Raw genomic sequence first — 9,632 nt, 5'->3', positions numbered from 1 at the left:
TTATTGGTGGGTGTCACAGAGCACTTGGGTGCCCTGCTCCTAAAGAGGGGAAACTGCTAGGGAAAGAGCCCTAGCAGTGAGTAAAGAGCACAGCTGCAGGTTACCAGGGGCAACTGGAGCTAGCAAACGACCCACACCTGCCAGCAGTCAGCTAACTGAAAGGGGCAGGGCCTGGCTCCCTTATAAACCCTAGGGGCTGAGGCCAAGGGAGTTCCCTGCCAGCAGCCAGGGAGGAAGGAGCTTTCCCTCAGCAAAGCTGCGAGGACAGGCCTGACTGCAGGTACAGCCCAAGCTGGGTAAAGGATGGAGCATCCCTGGGGTGTTTGAGTAACATGGTTATAGCTGGGTGGCTTTAATTTCTGTTATAGCTGAGGGGGCTTGTGTTTGTGTTGCTGCTTAAAGACTGGTGGTTTGGGTGAGGCTATTAGGGGTTGGAGGAGGCCTCATAGGGGACCCACAGCAGTGTGGGGACCCTAGCACCAGTGAGGGCACAGCATTCGGGGTGCACTGACCCCAGCCCCAGAGAAGGAGGGCAGCATTATCGGGAAGCCCCAGAGAAGGGGGCAGAGCAAGGCAGGGCCACACAGGGCCCAGAGAGGACAAGGGGTCCAAATTATAACAGGGCCCAGACAGAACAATGTCTATTCCATCTGTGAGGCTTGGGGTGTGGTAAAGGGGTGGTTGGAGCCACGCATAGCCCATAAGGCTAAGGTGCCCCGAAACACCCACTGTAGAACAGGGCCCACAAAGGGGTCCAGGAACCCATGGGGCTCGGAGCACATCTAAACCATGTCTAAAAATACATGAAGGCAGCCTCCCTAATATATTGGAACACCAAAGATGTGGCAGGAGAGAATTTGAGGGTGCCCTTGGGCCAACTTGGCACGGGAAGGGGGCCTTGAGGAGATCATGGCCCTCCTGCAGGACCCTGCGCTGTGACAGTAGGGTTGTGGGGGAGCATCCTCCCTAGGCTGGACCTTCCCAGTGTTTTCCATGGCAGCTGTTGCTTTTCAGGGGGCTGGAATGCATATATGTTCAGCTTCCTGGCCTATTTTTCTAGTGGCAAGAATTTCACAGATATTCTTGGTGTTAGAAACGAATGCCTATCAGTGGCTTATGTGTGGGCTAGAAGGGAAGTTTCTTCTTCTTCTTTTTGGTTTTGTGTGTGTTTTTATAGATAAAGGATTCTCAACATTGTTTATCCTCTGCAGAATTTTGAAAATGTCCCTGAGCTATTTCCCAAGGTTTGAGAAACTTCAGCTAATGTTTTCTGCTTACTGGCTCCCTGCATGGACTTGATTTGAAAGAGCCTGATCATATACACAGACACCAAAGTGGTTCATTCCATATTGGAATTTCTGTACTCAGATTTACCTTTTGTATAACCAGCAAATAAATGCATTGTTGTGGTACTTATGTTAAAATTACTATCTGAATTAGTGGTAACACCATGCATAGCTTTGAATGTACCAAAGGAGATCTATTTAATTGCTTGTTTTCTTTTTCTCTTTTTGAGTCATTTTAATATCAGTACTAAATGAGTACTGATATTAAAATCAGAGGATGGAAAATTACTTTGTGTCAGTGTATGTTGACATCAGTATCAATAGCTAATTACATGAAAGCAGATGCATTCCCTATCAATTTAGGCAGCAGGCCTGATTCTCTTTATTTCAATTGGTTTTAGTTTTGTGCAGCTACATAGACTTAATTTTAATGGATTCTTTGTTCTGAACAAGTGTTCAGATTATGCAGTTCAGGTTAGGCCATCTACACCTGAGTTAGGTTCTGCCTCCTACAGGCATTCTTATGGGCAGGTGGAGATAAGTGGGTTGAGGGGTGTGGTTAAGGGATTGGGGGAGTCCATGGACAGGGGAGCAGTGAGTCTGTGGAGGGGGGAGCCTTTCCAGTCTGGAGAGGTAGTCTGGGGTGGTGGGAAACAGCACAGCCCCAGAGCTGAGGCAAATGGCTTGCTTCCCCAGGGCTGTGCTGTGAACGCACATAGGCATTCGTTGAGTCAGGTTAACCCAGGTTAATCTAAAGTTAGTTCACCTCAGAGGTGACATTTTTAGGACAATTTAATCTCTGTAAATGCTTGCATGCTCAGCCATTTAGATCACCCTAAACTAGGTTCAGGCAACTTAAATGTAATGCTTGTACATACCTTTAGTGTACTCTTGAACGTCCATTAAGTAAATGAGGAAACATCAGTCCAATGAATGGACAGTCAGATTGAGAAGTACAGTGGGTTATCATTGCAAGTAGAGTAGTTCAAATTGACTAACTGATTATTTTCTTCCGTGGTGTTGTTGAGTAGGGCTTTTGTAACAAACTGGAGGTTTTGTAATGCTGTGAGATACAAAATATGTTGAGCAAACCCACAACAACATAGTAATAGTATTATTATTATATGGGATGGAATTTATCCATAGGATATATGTTTCTACCTCAGGTCCAGGGTACGCTGACATTAAAGAGTACTTTAATAAGCCTTCTTGCTACTGTTTTTTTTTTTTTTTTTGTATATTAATTTAGAAAAGCTCCAATTTATCTTTGCATGTTAGATAGTCACAAAAGTTCCAGTAAAAATGGTAAGGTCAGGTAGCAAACAATCCCTTTGTAAAGGAGGTGAAGGATGATGATGATGATGATCATAATAATAATGATAATGTACATTATTTTGTACATAGTATTCATCTATAAAGTAATCCCTGTAAGTGCTTTGTCAACATCAATTAAGCCTCATTTAATTAATTATGTCCTCTGAGGTAGGCGTTGTTGACATTTTACAGTTGGATTAATTGCGACATAGGAAGGTTGAATGCAGATTTTTTTTTTTAAAGCTGACTCTAATTTTAGTTTTTGACACCTTTTGTCAGTATGCACTAAGTTTGAGCATCCAGCTTCCATCACCAAGTAACACTGAACAGTTCCATTTCCAAAAGCTACAACTAGACACGTCCATAATATAGTAATGGTCTCAAGTTGCACTAAGGGAAATTTAGGTTAGATATTAGAAAGAATTTTCTCACTAGGAGGGTAGTAAAACACTGGAGCAGGTTACCTAGAGAGGTATTGGAAACTTCATCCTTGGAGGTTTTCAAAACTCCGCTAGACAAAACTTTGACTGGGATGATCTAGTTGGGGATGGTCCTGCTTTGAGCAGGAGGCTGGACTAGATGACCTCCTGAGGTCCCTTCCAACCCTGACTTTATGATTCTTTGTCCATATGTAGAAGTGAGTCTATGCAAGTTTAAAAGTGTACAGGGAATCCTAAGTACACATGGATGGTGTAATTTTTTCTGGGGCATATGGTCAGTATTATTCCTTCAACAGTACCTGGTGTGGGAAAAGCAGCCTAGGGGGATTTCATTTGCTTTTTTTTCCTGCAAAAATGCATGTTGAGTGGCTATTTAAACACCGGTTTTGGCCAGGAAATAAAGGTGAAATCTCTCACATCGGCAATAAACAGGTGACCCCTGCACCTTGTACCACCGCTGCTGCTCTACTGCTTTGGCATGTAAACCTTCATTGATCGATTTCCATTTAAAGTTATCTCCTAAGACTGGTGTCTCTGATCACATTTCACTATGTTCTTAATTTTTTTTTTTATTGCTACAGTATCTTAATCAGCTGCTTTCATCCTTGTAGATTTTGCCTTGTGACACTTTGCCTTTTCATAAAAATATAATATTGCCTCTTATAGGACTGTGGTTTCATTTGAGCTTTGCCCACAGCAGCAGCACCTCTACCCCAACAAGTTTAGAAAGGATGCTATATATTTATTGTGAAACAAAAATCACAGCTCAGTTGAAACTATCAATTTTGGAGAAGAGAGTTGAATTCACAGTACAGCTCCCTATTTGAAGGGATTGGTTTACTGACTTGGATAAACTATGAATTTACCTAAACTCCCCTATTTACTCAAATCCAAGACAAAGTTTTTTTCCCCATTAAATGTGGGAGAAATAAGCCCCTCATCTTGGATTTGAGTACAAGATGCAGTGGCAGGGGACTGCTGCAGCTCTGGCTCTGGCCCTGACCTGGGTTCAGGCTTGGGATCAGATTGAGAACTGGAGCTGCAGCTATGCCCCACCCCCACCAGATCTGCTCCTGTGGCCACTTACCCTAAGTTGCAGCTCTGGCTCTGGCCCCACTCTGTCTAGGGGCATGGAGCACACTGTGGCTACAGCCCCCACCCTGTCAAGCAGTGTCAGTTGCAGCAGTGGAAGTTTCCACCCCATCTTCAGGCATGGGAGGGTGCAGGCACCACACGGGGGGGGGTAGATGCCAGGAGTGTAGGCACTGTGGGGGGGGGGGGAGGGGGAAGGATCGGGGGACCAAGTGGTGGGGGACAGGCAGCAGGGGGTAAGGTGCAGAGAGGCAAGGGGAAGTGGTCAGATCACTTGACTTCCCTTCTGCCTGACCCCTTGCCACTGCTTTCCCCACTGAAGTGGGGGAACAAGGGGATGAGGATGGAAATGAATTCAAGATGACCCTGCAATAATTAGGTTCTATACATGGAAAATTATAACAAATATATGCACTTTCCAAATATAGAATCTAATTGCTGGGGGTCATCTTAAATTCAAAATGGTCTTGGATTCAAGTAAATATGGTAGCTTCTAAAAGTTAGAGATGTAGCTCCTCCCATACTCCAGTACTTCTGGTGACCACTGCTACATTCTTTGCTGTTGTTATTTCTAATGTTACATATAGGATTCTTATTAGAGGAGGAAAAATATATGTTCTATAAAGTCATGGAATGAGCGAAGCTCTCAGAGACAATCGGAGAGGAGCTGCTGGCCTGAACAGGAAAAAAGTGACAAATCCAGGAGAGTATTCATATTGCATGGGAGTGAAAGGAAAAAGTTGGAACCCAGTGGACTTTTGTTGGAGCATTGAAGAGAAGGAAATGAAAGTCAAGAGTTTATCTGAGTCAGAAATAAGAGTATGGGAGGTTAGAATGGGAATGAAAAGTTGGGTTTTGGGAAATGAGGAAAATTGCTGTAAGAGGAAATATACTATGTTAGCTAAGTTCAGGATCAATGTTAGAGCTCCCATCTCGTGAGAAATTCTAGAGAAGAGGTGCACTATTCACATTTTATTAAGAGCCTCAAGTGGACCCTACTCTACTCGGGTATAAATCCTCAGAATATTTGCAAGCAGGGAATTAGAGCACCTATGTTGGCACATACACAGATTAACAAATCACCATGCAGCAAGGCCAGAGAACTGTTTTGCTTTTCTGTTCTGTTTAACAAAGCCTTTAATGAAGAATTATGGCAAGCCATTGTGATTGTCCTGGCTGTGACTGTCCTGGTGAATCTCATGTAACTTGTAGTCCATGTTTCCCTTGTTGTAGAGGCTAGCAACAGACATTATACATAAACCGGTTTAAGTGATCAGGAACTGGTTTAAACCTGTAACCGAACATAAGTTCAGTGCACATAAACCAATGTCAAAATGGCTGAAACCAGTTGAGATAAACCTGTTTGAATATAGTATCAGACTTAACTGACTGAGCTCAAACCAGTTTGTGATGTCTGTCCCAGACCCCTTTATGGTTTAAGTTCACCCAGAGTCCCCTAGCATCCTGGAGTACTCTCTGGGCTGGACTCTTTGCTTCAGTGGAACTAGCCAGAGCAGGAACAGGCAGGGTTGGGGGCCTGGCCAGATGCTGGCCCTGGAAGGGAGCAGGGAAGAAGTTTATTCCCCCTTTCCCTCCCCTGCCCCATAAGCACCGCCCTGCATTTCTCCTCTGGCTACTCCAGTGGCAGGAGCATGGTGAGCCCCAGCATTAGCCTGAGCTGAACTGGCCATAGAGGGATTTAATTCCCTTCTCCCTGTCCCACCAGCAGGGACCTGAGCTAGAGTCCACTAGGTACTTCCCCTTCACTGCTGCAGTGGTGGGCTGGGTGTGGCCAGATGTCAGCTGGTACAGCCCGCTGAGGCAGAGGGGGCAGGAAGGGGGGTTGTTTCCTCCTTTCCTTCCACTACCCCCAGGGGACCACAGATGGGTCTGCCTGCCCTGACCTCCACCTCTGCTGCCACTTGCTCCCTGCTTAGGGCAAGTGGTGTGTCATAACCCAATGAGTTTGGTGCCTCGGCACTATGAAATTTTCTTGACACACGAGAGCCTCTTGCACAGTGAGGGTTTTTTTTGCATGAAGAACCCGCGTGCAGGAGAGAGTTCCCACCACTTTTGCAGCTGCTTTTGCAGGATGCATTTTCTCTTTGCAGCACGGAGGTGCACGGTGCAAAGAGTTCCCACCATTCGGATGTAAATTCGTGCCCCGCAATTGGCTAGTGCTAAATTATTCATACGTGGCGGCCGGTAATTGGCTTGCTGGCCGTTTAAAAACTAGCGCGACTTCCGCCCAAGTCGAAAGTTTGAGCACGCTGCAGAGTGCCTCTTAGAGATCCGACTTGCGGCTAGCTGATCGATAGACTGATCACCTATTGATCCTTCTTCCCGTCGCCGAACGCAGTCCCAGACATACCCTTTTCCTGCCGGCTTGAATTACGGACGAGTTTACTGGCATTGGCCTCACCAGCTGGAGCAACTCACATTGTTGTCCAGACGACCGAACCGTTTCCGTCGCAGCCACCCGCGACGTAAGTAAAGTTTTTTGCAACCATTAAGCTTGTCAGCCTCTCTATTCACCAGCCCGCCCTGACGAATGGGTAAATTCTGAATCACCTCGAGTCAGTTCAGCCCGGCCGAGACATGGCGACGAGGATGGGATCGGGATCACCGCGGCACATGCCGATGGGATCAAAGGGCACGGTGATGGAGAAGAACTTAATTGGGTGCTGCCCCTGGCGCACCGGGAACCACCACTTAGAGAACGCTAATGATCTATGGGCGCATATCGCTTACCACCAGGCGGTAGAAGGGGAGGAAAGAAGTATTGATGGTTACTTCTCTGTAAAAAGAGAAGAGACTGTAATAAAAGAATGGAGAACAAAACTATCCCTAGGGGAGTTCGGATGCATAATGGGGAGCGATTGGGTTTACTATCGGCCCCCGGAAGAAACATCAACAATATCCCTGGCCAGGGTGAAAGCACGGAAGGCAGAAAAGCTAACCCCCGCTTAGGAGTTCGCCCAATGCACCCGATACTTGAAGGAGGGGGGGGAACCCACCCCCGCAGACTGGTTCAACTGTCTGGATTTGGTGCCTGAGTCGCGGGGCCATGAGCTCCTCGTTCAGCTGCGGGAGGATTTAGAAACTAAGGGCCGTCACAAGCTGAAGTGGGGTCTAATTAGATGGAAAAAGGGAAAGATGATGAATGTGCTGTTCCGTGCAGTAACGGGCCTATTGAGGGAATATGCGAATCTGGAGGCTCAGATGTATACTGCGGGTAAAGAGTCACTGGAGCGGACAGCGAAGGGCTCCGGAGCAGCGTTTCTTAACAGTGCCAGCCGCATGATGCTGCTAGCAGAAAATGGCGGCGAAAGAAGCCCGAGCTACCCGGGGAACCCGGAAAGGAGGGGCGGAGTTATGGAAGACCCGGCAGGGATTCCCTTGGTGTCTCCACCCCACCCCCTGAGGTGACATCATTCCCTGCAACCACGCCTCTTTACCACAGGGAGGGGGCAATGGGAGGAGGGATGTACCCAATGCTCCCAGACACAGAATTTAACCCTCTCTCTGCCGCAGCTTACCCGATAGCAGTGACAAAGCATGTTGAGGATGAAGAAGGTACCACGCGTACCACCACTATCTCTCGTACACGCACCAGACCAGAGATTCAAGAGCTTTGCAAAGACTCTAAAATCAGGCCGGAAGAAACCTTGGCCATATGGTTAGGAAGACTGATAGTGGAATTTGGATCCGACACTCTAGATAAAGAAGAAGCGAGTGCCCTGACACGACAAGCAGTGTGGAGCGGAGGACGTGCTACTGATTTGAATGTGGTCACGGACAGTGCCCACTGGCCCATCCCGCTCCCGGCGCTTGTGGTAGGACAGGTGACCCACAAATTTCACACCTGGCACGAGGGTTGCCCGAAGAAGGCTACAGCAGAACAACTTCTCCTGGCTATAGTTGGAGTGTCGTATCTCTCATGGAGCCCAAGAACAAATCCTATGGGACTAACAGCAGTCCAGCGTAAAGAGAGATGGGCTCATTGTCACCTATCGGACCCCGGGGCAATTCCAACGCCCTTGGAAGCTATAGATGCCTGCGTGGAGGTGTACGGAGGAGTGAATGCTGTTACACTCCGACTCTTCTTGAACCCAATAGCAGGACAACCAGTGGGAAGTCTTTTAGGCCATCTCCCACGATTGCAGGCACTTACGAAGCAAGGTGAGGAAGCTTCTAATGACACAAGGGATCAACCTTCAGCGTACCTGGCTGCAACATTGAGGCCTAGGCATCCAGGGTATACCCCTCAGCGAGAGCCATGGGGGTCGCCTCCAAGGACCCCAAAAGAAAGAATCTCAAAGGAAAGAACACTGAAGGAAAGGACTATGTTCGGATTTCTTCTTGCTCACTCCGGACTAACAAAGGCTCAATTGAGACTTTTGGAAGACAAGGCCCAGGCTAGTATGGCTGAAGCAATGGGATTTAATTTTGAGGATCCGTCAAAAAACGAGTAATGGCCGTCGGCTCCGCCGGTGGCCTTCCTCAACTCAGACCTGATCCTACTGATTCTTGACTATATGCTGAACTCACTGTTTACAACCCTACCGATCCGGATGACAAACAACAGGTATCCTTCCTTCTTGACACTGGAGCTCAGACCAATGTGATTACCTCGATGATACCTCATCAAAAGACCACCAAGATGATCAAAGTACAAGGGCTTAATGCTATCGCTGTCACAATGAAGGTTAAGTTTTGGGTTCAGGATCACCGATATCCCCTAGAAGCTGTTCTAGGGGGCATCAACATTTTAGGAATCCCGGGGATAAAAACGCTTGACCTCAGGGAACGAGTGCTACAGGCATTACCCGTAATTATCCCAGAGCAGGACTGGCATCGACCAACGCTTCATGACACTTCCACCTGGCGATATTGGCCAATCCCAACTAAGGATTCTCTGAAACAGTCCCTTACTAACCTTCTGCAGCGACTTGAGTGACGAGGCTGTATTAAGACCGTAACAGCCAGCACCTACCTATCATCAGGATGGGGAGTGGCGAAACCTGGGAAGCCTAATGAAGCCCGGTTGGTCGTAGACTATCGAAGTCAATAAAAGATGCCAAGTACTTCAACAACCTAATCCGTCTACTTTGCCACAGTGTATATTTGAGATGGCACAGTTCCAGCAAAGTCCGTGGGTCGGAGTTACATTAGATCTGAAAAACATGTTCTTTTCTATCCCAATAACTGACCCGGAGGGAATACTGAATATGTGTATTGATGGCATCATTTACAGGTGGACAGTTTGTCCGCAAGGATATTGTAACGCTCCATCGTTAGCCACTGGTGCCATGAATAACACCCTGAAGAATTTTCGAGCCTTGCATTCTCTTCTCCCAGAAAAGGAATTAAAAATTTGGAGTTATGTGGATGATATTGCCATTATGGGTCGCGATAGCTCTGTAGTTGCCGGTGTAGTAAACCAACTAGTTGCTCACCTTCAAAGTGAGGGATGGACCATCAACGAGGAAAAGTCAAG

At 47.0% G+C, this 9,632-nt stretch overlaps 1 long non-coding RNA gene across 1 annotated transcript; it reads left to right on the top strand.

Moving 5' to 3' along the window:
* Positions 1 to 220: 220 nt before the first annotated feature.
* Positions 221 to 1,412, top strand: LOC132248351 (uncharacterized). Its single transcript, XR_009459529.1, has 2 exons — positions 221 to 280; positions 1,212 to 1,412. It is a non-coding gene; the product is annotated as an uncharacterized LOC132248351 (long non-coding RNA).
* Positions 1,413 to 9,632: the final 8,220 nt, after the last annotated feature.

Source organism: Alligator mississippiensis, chromosome 2, assembly GCF_030867095.1.
Source record: "Alligator mississippiensis isolate rAllMis1 chromosome 2, rAllMis1, whole genome shotgun sequence".
NCBI classification, from domain to species: Eukaryota; Metazoa; Chordata; order Crocodylia; family Alligatoridae; genus Alligator; species Alligator mississippiensis.
Note: the sequence above shows the minus strand (reverse complement) of the source record. Positions and strands in the feature narration are given on the sequence as shown.